The sequence below is a fragment of the Triticum aestivum genome, chromosome 6B (genome assembly GCF_018294505.1).
Source record: "Triticum aestivum cultivar Chinese Spring chromosome 6B, IWGSC CS RefSeq v2.1, whole genome shotgun sequence".
NCBI lineage: Eukaryota > Viridiplantae > Streptophyta > Magnoliopsida > Poales > Poaceae > Triticum > Triticum aestivum.
In genome coordinates this window covers 273,980,204-273,995,127 of record NC_057810.1, presented here as the reverse complement: position 1 = coordinate 273,995,127, position 14,924 = coordinate 273,980,204, and the positions used below count along the sequence as shown (strand labels likewise).

The 14,924-nt window shown below is 45.6% G+C and overlaps 1 pseudogene; it reads left to right on the top strand.

Moving 5' to 3' along the window:
• Window positions 1-2,243: 2,243 nt before the first annotated feature.
• LOC123139166 (ATP-dependent DNA helicase PIF6-like) lies at window positions 2,244-3,350 on the top strand (annotated as a pseudogene).
• The last annotated feature ends 11,574 nt before the right edge of the window (window positions 3,351-14,924 follow it).

Sequence of the window (14,924 nt, the reverse complement as noted above, 5' to 3'; positions counted from 1 at the left end):
GGCCGCGGCCGGGGAGAGGGAGGCGGCGAGGGCGGGGCTCGGGGCGGGCGAGGGCGCCCGGGCAACCTCGCAGTAGGACCTCGCGGAGGAGCCGCCGTCGGAGTCCATCCAGCGGCGCGAGCCGTCGGAGCCGAGGTCGAGGTCACCAGAACTGCCAGAGGGGGAGGCCATGGGCGTCGGGGGAGGGGCTAGGCGGTGGGGAGGGCTACCGACGGGGGTCGGCGGCGGCGAGGCTGGAGGTGGGAGGGCTAGGCCAGGAGGGGAGCAGGAGCGGGAGCGGGAGCCATAGAGTGTTCCTTATAAAGTTGAATGAACTAATAGAAGACATATACAAAAAGAAGCGGTTTGGAAAAGCAATAGCAAGTAAGTCAACAAAGTTTCGGCCAATTCATACCTATCATCACAACTAAGTTTGTTATGTACCTTATCTTCATATACCTCTGTAAATTACTACGCACACTTAAAACATGACTAATGAAATTATAATGTTTTGTTGTAGTTGTCTACACCATCGAGTTCCAGAAAAGAGGTCTACCTCATGCACATATACTATTATTTTTGGATCCAGATGACAGGGATCCTAGCCCCCAAAATATTGACCAGATCATATCAGCAGAGGTGCCAGACAAGGATGTTGATCCAGAAGGTTACATGGCAGTTGAAAATTTCATGATGCATGGACCATGTGGCCAGGCATGCTACAAGTCACCATGCATGATCAATGGGAAGTGCTCAAAACATTTCCCTAAGATGTTCTGCGAGGAAACAAGCATCGATGAAGAAGGATTCCCAATATACAGAAGAAGAAATAATGGCAGGACAGTAGAAAAAATGGAGTACAACTAGATAGCAGGTATGTTGTTCCATACAACAGGGACCTGATAGTCAATTACCAGGCCCACATAAACGTGGAATGGTGTAATAAATCATGATCCATAAAGTATTTGTTCAAGTACATCCACAAAGGAGAGGATAGAGCAACTGTAGTTTTGGGTGGAGGAAATAACTATGACGAGATACAAATGTACCTTAATGCACGATACCTATCCGCAGGTGAAGCATCTTGGCGTATCTTTGGATTTGAACTTCAGCACCGGTAGCTTTCTGTACAGAGACTGCAGTTCCATCTTCAAGGTGAGCAAATTGTCGTGTTCCCAGACTCAACTGATATTGAGAAAATTGTACATAGACCTGGCATAGAGGAAACAATTTTCACTGAATGGATGACCGCTAATCAATTGTATGAGGAGGCCCGTAATCTGACATATGCAGAATTCCCCACTAAGTGGACGTGGCATGCAAAGGAGAAAAGATGGAAACCAAGGAAAGGCGGGAAACGGTCTATTGGGAGGATCTACTATGCCCATCCAGCAAGTGGTGAGAAATATTACCTAAGAATTCTGGTAAATATTGTCAAAGGTTGTAAATCATATGAGGACATCAGAAAAGTAAATGGTATTGTACACCCAACCTATAAATCAACATGTTATGCCCTGGGATTACTCAAAGATGACCAAGAGTGGGATGATTGTATTAAGGAAGCATCACACTGGGCTTCTGCACAACAAATGTGACAACTTTTTTGCACAATACTCATTTTTTGTGAGGTCACAGATCCAGGGAAACTATGGGAATCTACATGGGAATTACTCTCAGATGACATTCAGCGACGTCAGAAGAAAATCTTGAACTTCGATGAACTTCATCTTAATCCTGAACAAATACAAAATCTCACACTTATAGAAATAGAGATGTTGCTAAGGAGAGGTGGAAAGTCATTAAAGGATTATGAAGGAATTCCATTACCAGATAGCAACTCACTACAAGGTCTGCAAAATAGGTTAGTAAGTGAAGAGCTTAACTATGACAGAGATTCTCTACAAATAGAGAAAGCGGAACTACTTGCAAAGTTAAATCCAAAATAGAAACAAGCTTTTGATGCAATAGTTCAATCTGTAAATAGCAGACTAGGAAAATTGATATTTGTCAATGGATATGGTGGAACAGGAAAAACATTTCTTTGGAAGGCAATCATGACATCACTATGATCTGAAGGAAAAATAGTTTTAGTTGTAGCATCCAGTGCAATAGCAGCACTTCTTATACCCGGGGGAAGAACTGCACATTCAAGATTTCACATCCCATTAAACATCACTAATGAGTCCACATGTGACATCAAGCAAGGATCCTATCTTGCAGACCTGCTAAAGAAAACATCCTTAATTATATGGGATAAAGCACCTATGGCAAACAAACATTGCTTTGAAGCATTGGACAGGAGCTTGAGAGACATCCTAAGGTTCACAAATGAAAGTAGTGCAGATAAACCATTTGGTGGGATGACGGTAGTGATGGGAGGTGACTTCAGACAAATTCTTCCAGTAATACCGAAAGGGCGAAGATCTCACATTGTAGATGCATCCTTAAAACGTTCCTACTTATGGAACCACTTTGAGGAATTCAAGCTCACTGAGAACATGCGCATTTCTGCACTAACAGATACTCCAGAAGAACAAAAGAAGACCGCAGATTTTGCAGACTGGATTCTAAATATTGGAGATGGATTAGTTGGAAATAAAGAAGAAAAGGCATGGGTAAATATACCAGAGGACTTACTACTGCAAAAAGGAGAGAACCAATTAGAAACAATCATCAATAGCACCTATCCAAACCTATGGACGAACTACATGAACCGAACATACTTAGAAGAGAGAGCCATCTTATGTCCAAGAAATGAGATGGTCGATGAGGTAAATTCTTACATAATGGGTAGAATAGAAGGCGAGGAGGTAACTTATCGAAGTTCAGATACAGTGTGCAAAGCAATGTCAAATTCAGAAGATGGAGAACGTTTGTACCCAACAGAATTCCTGAATAGCTTGAAGTGCCCTGGAATACCAGATCACGAAATACGGCTGAAAGTTGGACTGCCAGTTATGCTGCTACGGAATATCAACCAAAGCGAGGGCTTATAAAATGGTACGAGACTAACTATAACACAACTAGGTAAATGGTTCATAGAAGCTCAGATAATAACAGGGACAAATATTGGAAACAAGGTATATATTCCAAGGATTATTATGTCACCAAGTGACTCAAAATGGTTGTTTGTGTTGAAAAGGAGGCAGTACCCAATATCAGTTTGTTTTGCGATGACGATAAATAAGAGTCAAGGGCAGTCTCTAAAACATGTGGGGCTATATTTACCAAAGCAGGTGTTCACACATGTCCAACTCTATGTTGCGGCATCAAGATTCACAAGTAGAGATGGACTTAAAGTTCTAATTTCAGATGAAGAATCTAAGGAAAATAATTCAGAAAAAAATATTGTGTACAAGGAGATCCTTTAGTCAAGAGACCTTACAATATTTTTGTTTTACAATATGTAACCTTCTTATAAAGGAATTTCATGCGGTTTTTAGATGAATCAGGTATTTCAGCGGACACACATGACTATGTTTGCAAATTTGATCTAGCAGTAAAACAATCTGTGGTCTGTGCATTGCATAGTCAGTATTAAAAAAAACTAGATGAATCATGAATGTGTACCTTCAATTTACTAAGTATCTGCAATTTCAATCTCACGACTCATGCCTTAATCTATCTCATAGCTCTGACATGAACGCAATATAATTTAATGTACATCTGTCAATAACAAATAACAAATCCATCAACATCTCTTCCTTGGGCATGATCGAGCGCGAAGTGGCAAGATTTTCGATTCTCTATATAAATATGCTTGGATGATTTCATTAATGATGATTCAGGTCGTACAGCCGACCAAGCAAGAGCTAGATTTTATTATTATTTTAGTAAATATGCCAAGATCAATTCTGTCAATGGCAATCTGTGTGGTGTCAATAATCATGAAGCGGTTGAATATTCTTCCAATTCCCATGTATGCCTAAGTGGTGACGAATATGGTCTGCTCTACAGGTATGATAGCGACCACATATTACAGGTTTTATCCTACAAATTCACACACTGATTCAGCTCACGAAATATACCTGACAACTCCTCTACCACCCATCTCTACACCACACATACATCACCTCACTGCACATCTGCACAGATCCAAAAGGGAAATAAGGCATCCCTCAAAGCAAGTCTCCAATTCTTAAGATAATACGTACACAAAATCAAATGATTTGACCACACCTGATGTATCCCATAGTGGTTGCTTTGTCAGATTTATCTCTGAGAAATTGAACGACCCCGGCAGTGGTTGTGTCGAGGGTTTCATTTTGGGGGAACGGCGAGTGGAGAGAGGAGCACAGTCGGCGCCGCGCATGGGACTGGAACTAGCGTTGACTCGGCGTCGCACCCCGGCGGATTCTTGGATCAATTTTTTCCATGGCAGAAGATGTCCTTTTTTGGGAGATAAGGAAGCGGTACGAGTACACGGTAGGAGGAAGCTGCACGGAATCTTTCTTTAATTACTGGACACATGGGCCGAAGTACAGCAGGTACGTTAGTATCTTTCTTTACCTTTCTACAACATCACACATGTGAGCCCCAAGTTATTATCATGCTTGCCTAAAAAAGTTATTACCATGCAAAAAATAGTATGTATAGCACTAGCATGTGCATATTCACGTTGCACACATATACTTGATGTAGAGTGAACGACTAAGAAGAAAAAACGAAAAGAATTTTTTTAAATAACTGTTTAACATAAAAAAAATGCACTCGCACTAACAAACTATATTTTAAACATTGGAGTTACAGATCTCGAATTTTGTTGATTTCATTAATTCTAAATAGTTGTGATGTGAAAATGCAAGAAAATAAACATCACTATTTACGTGCTTATTAACTATAAATAATAATAACTTTTTCCTTATGACATTTATTATACATATAAACTTTTCCATTCAACAAATATTAAAATGTGCTAGCCCATGGAGACCCGGCCAATATGTCTATATCTTTTATGTTGGCCTTGCCCTGTAAGAACGGGGAAAAATTCCAAAGAAACAACAAACAAAAATACTAAAAAAATACCGAGTATCATGTGCGCATCAGGAAAAATCTCATATAGACACATGTCATATACATATTTCCGTTATAGATAAAATAAATTTTCATACATTAAGTCTTTAATAAAAAAACAAATGTTAAACAAGTCATCCCGGATAAGTTAACTACAAGAACTATACAATGAAGGACCTATTTATTACCAAATGACAAAATTGAATATGCGCATGTATATGTTGCTGATCGCACATAATTTTAATAAAGTTCAGTCAAGGTATTCCCTTTTTGAAATTTACAGGATCATATAAGATATTATTAATACATCATACACAGACCAACCTCAATTTGTTAAAATATACTTATAACTACATAATATAAGAGCTATATTGCATTACTATCGTGAGTGGCATCGTGTGCATTCTGCCTTTTCATGCAAATTATTCATAATATAAGTAACGTCCATTGATTTTTGGAAAAGCACAATGCACATCAAAACAAATCGATTCATGCAATAGTCCAAGGGATATGCCTCCATTTGTCTCTACGTCTAACAAAAAAAATTGTATGTCATGTCTTTAAGCAATATACAAATATTATATTTTTGTATGACATTTCTAATTGTACAAACTTTACATACAACCAATAGTAACAGTTCTAGCCCGTGCAGTAGCACGGGTTGACGACTAGTATATATGTGAATTATGCAATGTCATCTTGTTGCAAGACATTATATATGTGAATTATGCAATGTTATCTTGTTGCAAGGCATTATATATATAAATTATGCAATACAATGCTGTTTAGGCAAGCGTCATATATGTGAATTATATCATGCCGTCTTTTTTTTGTATTTCTCATTGCTTTTGTCGACAATGTTTGTATATTCAACTGCTCTTCCTATGCATTAGCCATTTGAATTGGTGATGAAGAAATCTGGAGTGAAAACAAGGTCTTCAGAGCAGACAATGCTACCTGCTGAAGTAGATATCTTGCTGGTTACAGATAGCTCTTCAGAGGAGGATTTAGAGGCAAATGACCAGCCCTATTATCCCCCTGAGATGTATGCTCAAACTTGGCAGGGTTATATTACTCATATCATGCATATGTTGTATTTAAATCTGAGAATAGTTGTATACCTAAACCATACCTCAACTAAACCCACGTGAGCTAGCTTGAGACCTCAACCGAAACTAAACCCATGTGAGCTAGCTTCACACCCAACCAAAACCAAACCTGCCTGAAAATTTCCCCAAACTTAACTAAACCAAGCCTTCAACCGCGGGTTGGAACTATTTACAGAAATGGGTGAAGAACTATTAGGTCAAATGGTTGACATAATAAACTAACAAGCCTAATAAACCAACAAGCCAAGTACAGAACAGCCGCTGTTGGACACCGACGCCAACAAGCCAAATACAGAACAACCACTGTTGGACAACGATACCAACAAGCCAATTATGGAGCCCAATTATTGAGGCAGTGTGCAATTGAGCACTAAAACTTTCCAGAAACAAAAATGTGAAAAAAAGACAGGTAATTTCGACAAGCATCAGCTAATTGACAACTAATTCCAATTGATCCTCCATTGACCCTCCACCTTCAGCTCCTTGTTCTTCCACAACTAATTCCAAGGTCCTCCACCTTTAGCTCCGTCTAGAATGCTTCATAGCAGCCTAGTAGACTGAAGAAAATAGCAAATATATACAAGCCACTGATCAGATTTACTAGCAGCTTCAACTTAGCAGAAAATAGAATACACTAGCATGCTTCAACTTAGCAGAAAATAGAAAATAGATTTACTAACATTTAATAGTAAGTAGATAAGTGAGATGATCGAATATTTGTGCTGAATTGCATACAATACGTTGGAGTACTATATGTATAGCAGTGGCTAGTCCTGGATAATTGGTAGTAAGATTCCACCCTGTATAGCAGTGACAGTGTGATCTTATAACTACTTAAATCTTACAGCATGTACTCCTGTCATTTTAACTGAATTTCCTGAAGAAATAATTTCCCAGGATATAACTCATTTTCTAGGTTTACCTTGGGTGTATAGCCCATGAATGCGGAAGAGATACTTACGTTCATGCCGTGATATTAAGTTATTTTCAGGTATAAACCATGGGCAATTACGTGATCCAGTGCATTTGTCAGCATATATGTGTTGTTCAAGTCAGATGAATAAATCACTGCAAATAACTGTGAAATAGCAATGCATGTCTCAGCAGCCATCCAAAGATGATAATTGCTTGAATAATTCAAGTGGAACAGAACATATGCACTACTACAGGAACCAAAATGGAAGGAAAAGCATTGTTGCACTTACAAACTGTTAACAAGACATGCAATTAGCTTGCACGCAGCAAACATCACTTTGGTTACTACAATAACCAGCAGTTTTGTCACCAAATTGTATTCGCTTAGATAGTGTTTTTGCTTGTTTACCTTTTCTTGGTTTCAAGTTTAACGGAAAAGAGTGTTTTTGCTTAGCGACAGTGTTTTCGCTTGTTCAATCACTATAACGGAAAAAAGAGCAAGGCAAAGGCCAATCGATGGTCAGGATCATATTTTTACCTTTTCTTGGTTTCAAGTTTTTACCTGTGTGCTTACTGTCCATCTCCTGCAAATGAAACAAAGAATTATTTTAAAGGCATATGAACACTTCTATACTTCAACTGCAAGTTTTATATATCCCATTCTACACAAGTAGTAGAACCAAAATGTAAGCGATTAACTCACCCTCCTTTGGTTTGAACAACCAATCTTTAGCACAAACAAGCGCTTCTAGCATATCAGGGGTCAAAGAACTTCTCGTGTCGCCAAGTATCCTCTTACCACAACTGAAGGCTGATTCGGATGCCACTGTGCTCAAAGGAATTGCAAGAAAGTCACGGGCCATCGATGCCAATATAGGAAACTTTTCAGCATGCCTCTTCCACCAACCCAAGACATCAAAGTCAGCACAATCCTGCTCCCTTGCTTCTTCCAAGTATGTGTCAAGTTCTGATTTGTGTACACGTGACCTCCGACGAGACTTGTGTTGGGCAAACTCTTCTTCCAGTTTTCTTTTACCTGCAATAGGTGATCCAATAGTGGTATTGCCTTGACTAGAAGGTGTCGAGTGTGCATTGCTTGTCACTGCAAGTAGCTCATATTCCTTGACATACTTTCTCACCCATTCTAAAGTAATCTCCACTTGTTTTGAAACCTGCTCCTCGTTGGTAGACAACTTGCAATAGAAGAAATCCAAATAATCTTCTTTCCTCCTTGGATCTAGGAATGTAGCAATGACAAGTGAGTGGTTAAACTCAATGCCCTTGCTTTTTCTACGACGGTTAGGATCTGCATTCTCCTTGTCCTCGGGATCCCAATATTTATCGAGCTTTGTTTGCATCGCTGCTTCCAATTCCTTCAACACATCAGAGGTTTGCCAACCTGGATCTTTTAATGCATGGAGAATACAAAGCACAACCGGCAGAAACTTATGTGCAGTTGGCTTCCTATGAGCTGAAACAATTAAGGTAAGCTCTTCAAAAGCTTTTAGAAACTCACAAATAGCTGCTGCCCTTTCCCATTCTTGCTCACTTGGAGATTCTATCATCTTTCGAGTGGCATAACTAGTGAGGACATATTTGTATATCAATGCTTCTACAAGCATTTTCCATGTTGAGTTCCATCTGGTTGGTGTATCAACAGAGATACCTTTCTTTGAAGACAGACCCATCCCACTTGTAATTGTATTGAAATCTTGAAGTCTTGAAGGAGAAGAGTCAATAAACTTCAGCAACTCTCGTATCATGTCAATAGCTTCATGGATTATCTTCATTCCATCCTGAACCAAGATATTGAGAATGTGTGCACAGCACCTCACATGCAAATGTTGACCTTCAAGGTGCCGCTCATGTTTGTGATATTTTATTAACTCATCACATGCATTAGTATTATTGCTGGCATTATCTAGTGTCAAAGTGAACAGCTTGCCCCTTATGCCACATTCTGTTAGGCAACCAACAAGTTCCTCTTCTATCGCATAGCCCGTGTGAGGATACTTCACCTCTGCGAAACTTATGATCTTCTTTTTGTAGATGAATTCTGCATTGATATAGTGGGCGGTTATGGACATGTAGCCCAAGCTCTGTGATGAAGTCCACATATCAGATGTTAAGCAAATGCGAGAATCCAAATTTTGTAACTCAACTTCGATATATTTCTTCATTCCCTTGTACATCTTCACTGTCGGTGTACTAGAGTAGGGGTACCCTAGTATCCCGAACTTGTGCACGCGCAGTCGCAGCACCCCGTGGCAAGGCTTGCCGGGTGACTGCCAAGGTCCTCCGTGGTTCCTTTGGAGCCATTCAAGAACAAAGTATTCAAGCCAAGGAGACAAGGCCCCGGCAAGAGGAGCTTGCCGGGAAGGCCAGCCAAGGCATCTCAAGGAACTTGCCGCGACGTGCCACGCGTCCCGGCGAGGCCCGGTGAGCGACAAGCTTCCGGACGCGACAAGACAACGACTGCGGCAAAGCGCTTGCTGCGGCAAGCTACCACTCTGTACCCGCGCTCCAGCACATCCACCAACGTGTCGCCCTGGGACCTTTCCAGGCGCGCGTGGCAAGAGGCTGTGCAGCCAGCGGTGCGCGGTGGCAAGCGGCGCTGACAAGATTGCCATCGTGGCAAGCGGTGACGTCCCTGACGGTCCCTTTTTTGCACTGTTTGGGCGATGCAGACGGGCATTTAATGCCTTTGTCCCCTGCCGTCAGAGTTAGGTATGATACACTGTATAGGTAGTTGTACCAACCGCAACACCTTTCCATTTTTACCCTTCTCTGCGTTGCCACCTATCGGTGACCCCTTGAGCATATAAAAGGAGGCCCATGCGCAACGTAGAGAAGGGTTCGAAGGCAGAAAAACACTCACGCTCGGTCTCGTTAGCAGCTAGTGTGTACTGTAGCACTCAGCGCTCCCGAGCAAGAACTCAATACACTCAGACATGCAGCAGTAGGAGTATTATCTCTCCGGAGAGCTCCGAAGCTGGGTAAACTGCTCGTGTGCTTCGCCTCGATCCGCTCTTCGCGCGATCTCCGTCCCCCGCCGAACCGAAAGGGGCTCGTTCCGCCGGTCCCATAGGTGTTCGTGGATCAGTTTCCTCGACATCTTTGGCGCGCCAGGTAGGGGGCGTCGAGGTTGTGTGAACCTGATCCGGCATTCACACGAGCTAGATCTTCATCTTTTTCATCGACATGCCACCGAAGAAGAAGGCTTCGGAGGCGGCTACTCCGTCTGCGTCGATCCCACCACCACCGGAGCAAACGGGTGGTGGGGTAGACGCCTGCGGAAGAACGGGCGTCGACGAGGGAGCTCACGGTGCTGCCAGGTCCAAGGACAAGGCTGCTCAGACCTCGGCGTCCGTACATGCACCGCGCCCATCTCAGGAGGCGCGGGACCGACAGCGTCATGGTACTCGCGGTACCATACGTTCGTTGGACCAAGATCGAGCCGGTGGTTCTCGGGGTGCTCAAGACCAGCATGCACGCCAACATGCTGGCACGAGCGAGATACGGTCGCCTGGACGGGATACTGCTCCTTCTAACACAGTTAGAAGTCCGAGCATATCCCGCTCCTTGCACCGTTCGCCACTGCCACCCACCACTCCAGCGGAAGCTTTGGCGCGAGCTCAACTGCTCCTGAATTACCCTCCAACGGCAGACAAGATCGACGAATGGAGGGCCACCATTCAGAGTCTCATCGGCTTCGCCAATGGCGACACTCCACGGCAGCTGAGTACATCGCGGTCGCGGCAAGACTGCCAGGCGCGAGCCGATGGCGACAAAACCGGTGGGGGTGCAACCACCGTGTACTCTCCGCCCCGAAGGCCAAGATCGCCGACTCGCCGGATCTACCTCGACAGCGACTCCACCGCATCATCAGATCCACGAGCTCGTCGCGATCAGCGCCAAGTTCTTCACGAACGACAGCAAGATTACGCTCGTACTCGCATCGAGCGCCGAAGAGAAGCGCCGCGTCAATCGGACCAGCGCGCTGGGCCCTCTGTCGACATGCATGCGCCAAGGGAACCGGGCGACTTGCCATATGCGGTAGGTTGCCCTGCGTTCACTCGTGAGCTGCGGCAAGTCCAGTGGCCCAGCATGAAGAATTTCAAGCCAGACGTACCAGAGAAGTACGATGGCAAGTCACATCTGTCGGAGTTCCTCAGCATCTACACCATCGCGGTGCAAGCTGCCGGGGGGCGGGACGACAAGATCCTTGCCAACTACTTCCCGCTGGTGCTCAAGCCCAATGTCAGGTCCTGGCTCATGCACTTGCCGGACAACTCCATATCCTCCTGGGCAGACCTATGCCATCAGTTTGTCGGTGCCTTTACAGGCAGCCACAAGCCACATGGCCAAGAGAGCGACCTTCATCTGCTCGCCCAGAAGGAAGGAGAGCCCCTGCACAAGTACATTCAGAGATTCAGCCGTGTACAGCACAACATCCCAGATGTCCACCCTGCCGCGGTCATCAGTGCATTCCATCAGAACGTGCGAAACCGCAGGATGCGGGAGGAGATGGCGATGTGCAAGATCAGAGACGTCAGTGAGCTATATGCCCTGGGCGACAAGTGTGCACGTGCTGAGGAGGGAGGAAACTCCCCGGAGAGAATACAGGAGCAGGAGGATCTGATAGCGAGGATGCTGCCCCGGTAAAGAAAAACCGGCGGCGGAACAACAGGAAGAAGAAAGGCAAAGATGTGCTAGTCGTTGAGCAGTCCGGCAATGGAGGTGGCGCCAAGAAAGCAAAAGTTGGTAGCTCCGGCAAGGAGATTGCCGCATGCACCAACTGCCAGGCTATGGCGGTCGCCGACAAACAGGACGGCACCAACAAGCAGTACTGCAAGATCCACCGCACCAAGGGCCATGACCTCCAAAGCTGCAAGAAGGTCGAGCAGCTTGTCGAGCAGCAAAAGGCTGAATACGAGCGACGCGACAAGGAGAAGGCCCAAGAAGGTGCTGGAGGATCCGGCAAGAAACGCCCCGGCCGAGGAGGACGCCGCGGCAAGGCCAAGCAGCGGCAAGGAGACAGACCTCCCCGCGGCCGCGACAAGGACGAAGATGACGACGACGATGAAGATATGGATGATGACGACACCGGTGAGCAGGAGTTCCAGAAAGCCACAGAGGTCCTGTGCGTTGACGGCGGTGCTTTTCTGCATACTTCACACCGCCAGCTCAAGCAGTGGGTGCGGGAAGTCAATGCGGCAGAACCACCCGTCGAGTCACGCAAGCCTCTGAAATGGTCCAGCACGCCTATCATCTTTGATATTGAGGACCACCCGGATCGCATAACTGCGGTGGGGTGCTTGCCGATGTTGGTTTCGCCAACTATCTGCAACCTCAAGGTCACTAAGATGCTAGTTGACGGCGGGGCCGGCTTGAACATGATCTCCTCCGCGGTACTCCAGAAACTCCAGATCCCTGACAGCGAGCTCGAAGAGACCGACACATTCCAAGGAATTAATCCGGGAAGGAGCAAGCCGAAGGGAAAGATCACGTTGCCGGTGACATTTGGCAGCGAGTTGAACTTCAGGACTGAGAGGGTCACTTTTGACGTTGCTGACTTTCCATTGCCTTACAATGGGATACTCGGCCGTCCAGCACTCGCCAAGTTCATGGCAGCCTCTCACTATGCATACAACATGCTGAAGATGCCAGGCCCGATAAGTGTCATCTCTGTCCCTGGCGACAAGAAGGATGCTCTTATCTGCGCCGACAAGATCTACCGGGAAGCAGCGGCCGCAATAGATCGCAAGTCACTTGCTGTTGAAGCTCCCGGGGGGAAGAAGAAGGCCAAGTCCGGCAAGAGTTCTGATGCCCACTCCGGCAAGCGCACCTTTTCGGAGTGTTGCGCTACCGTCGAGGACGCACCATCGAGTTCCACCGGCAAGTGTAAGAAGACAATGGCAGCTCCACCAGAGACCAAGAAGGTGTCCGCCAAGGAGGACGGCACTGGTGGTACCTTCACCATCAGTGCCACTCTCGACCTAAATAGGAAAGCGCGCTCGTTGCTTTCCTGCGGGCGAACGTCGACGTGTTTGCGTGGCAACCGTCTGACATCCCCGGTGTTCCCAGGAAAGTAATCGAGCACCATCTTGCCGTCTGTCCTCATGCGCGGCCCGTCAAGCAGAAAGTCAGGAAACAAGCAGTGGAGCGCCAAGAATTCATCACAGAAGAAATCAAGAAATTGGAAGCAGCAGGCCTTGTCAGAGGAGTGCTCCATCCTACGTGGTTGGCCAATCCTGTAGTCGTGCGCAAGGCAAACGGGAAATGGAGGCTTTGTATCGACTTTACCGATCTTAATAAAGCTTGTCCCAAAGACCCATTTCCCTTGCCGCGCATTGACCAGATTTTTGACTCCACGGCCGGGTGTGACTTGCTTTCATTTCTTGACGCATATTCAGGATACCATCAGATCTTCATGGCAGAAGAGGATGAGGAGAAGACCGCATTCATCACTCCATGTGGCACATACTGTTTCATACGGATGCCTTTCGGTTTAAAGAATGCTGGTTCAATGTTTGCAAGGGTAGTCCATGACGCTTTTGAGCCACAAATACACAGAAATGTGGAAGCCTACATGGATGACATAGTGGTCAAGAGCAAGGACAGGGCAACTCTGATTCAAGATTTAGACGAAACCTTTGCAAATCTGCGCAAGATCAACCTCAGGCTTAACACCGAGAATTGTGTGTTTGGAGTCCCCTCCGGCAAGCTTCTCGGGTTCTTCGTGTCTCAGCGGGGAATTGAAGCCAATCCCGACAAGATCAAGGCCATTGAGCAGATTAAAGCACCAAAGCGCGTCAAGGATGTACGAAGACTTGCCGGTCGCGTGGCTGCTCTCAGCAGGTTTATCTCTAGGTCTGCTGAGCGTGCCCTGCCATTTTTCAAAATATTGAAAAAGGCAGGTCCAATGAAATGGACTCAGGAAGCGAAGGCTGCGCTGCAAGACTTAAAGAGATACCTGTCCTCCACTCCAACACTTGTCGCACCTAAGCCACAAGAGAAGTTGCTGCTGTATATAGCGGCAACCAATCAAGTGGTTAGTGCTGCGTTAGTAGCGGAGAGGGAGGCGGATGATGAGCCAGCAACCACGGCAGATGCATCCAGCGACAAGCAGGGGGCTTGACCGACAAGCTCTGGTCCTGACAAAGATGGATTTGCGCAGGCGCGTGAGGAGATACAGAAGAGAATGGTGCAGCGCCCAGTTTACTTTGTCAGTTCCCTTCTGCAGGGGGCTAGGTCGAGGTACTCTAGTGTGCAGAAATTGCTTTTCGGCCTTCTCATGGCCTCGAGAAAGCTGCACCATTACTTCCAAGCACATGAGATCACAGTTGTCACTCGTTTTCCGCTGAAGAGGATACTGCAGAATCCAGAAGCAACAGGCAGGATTGTCGAGTGGGCACTGGAATTGGCAAGCTTTGGCCTCAAGTTTGAGAGCACTTCAACTATCCAGAGCAGAGCATTGGCAGAATTCATAGCAGAGTGGACGCCAACACCAGATGAAGAAATTCCAGAAACGAGCATCCCCGTCAAGGAAGCAAGCAAAGAGTGGCTGATGTACTTTGATGGTGCCTTCTCGCTGCAAGGCGCCGGTGCGGGCGTGCTACTTGTTGCACCCACCGGAGAGCACCTCAAGTACGTAGTCCAGATGCACTTTCCCAGGGAGCAAGCAACAAACAATACCGCAGAGTATGAAGGTTTGCTTGCCGGTCTCAGGATCGCAGCAGACCTTGGGATCAAGAAGCTCATCGTCAGGGGTGACTCGCAGCTTGTCGTCCGCCAAGTGAACAAGAATTATCAGAGTCCGTTGATGGAAGCTTACGTTGATGAAGTGAGAAAGCTAGAAGAGCACTTTGACGGCCTACAGATGGAGCATGTTCCAAGAGCTGATAA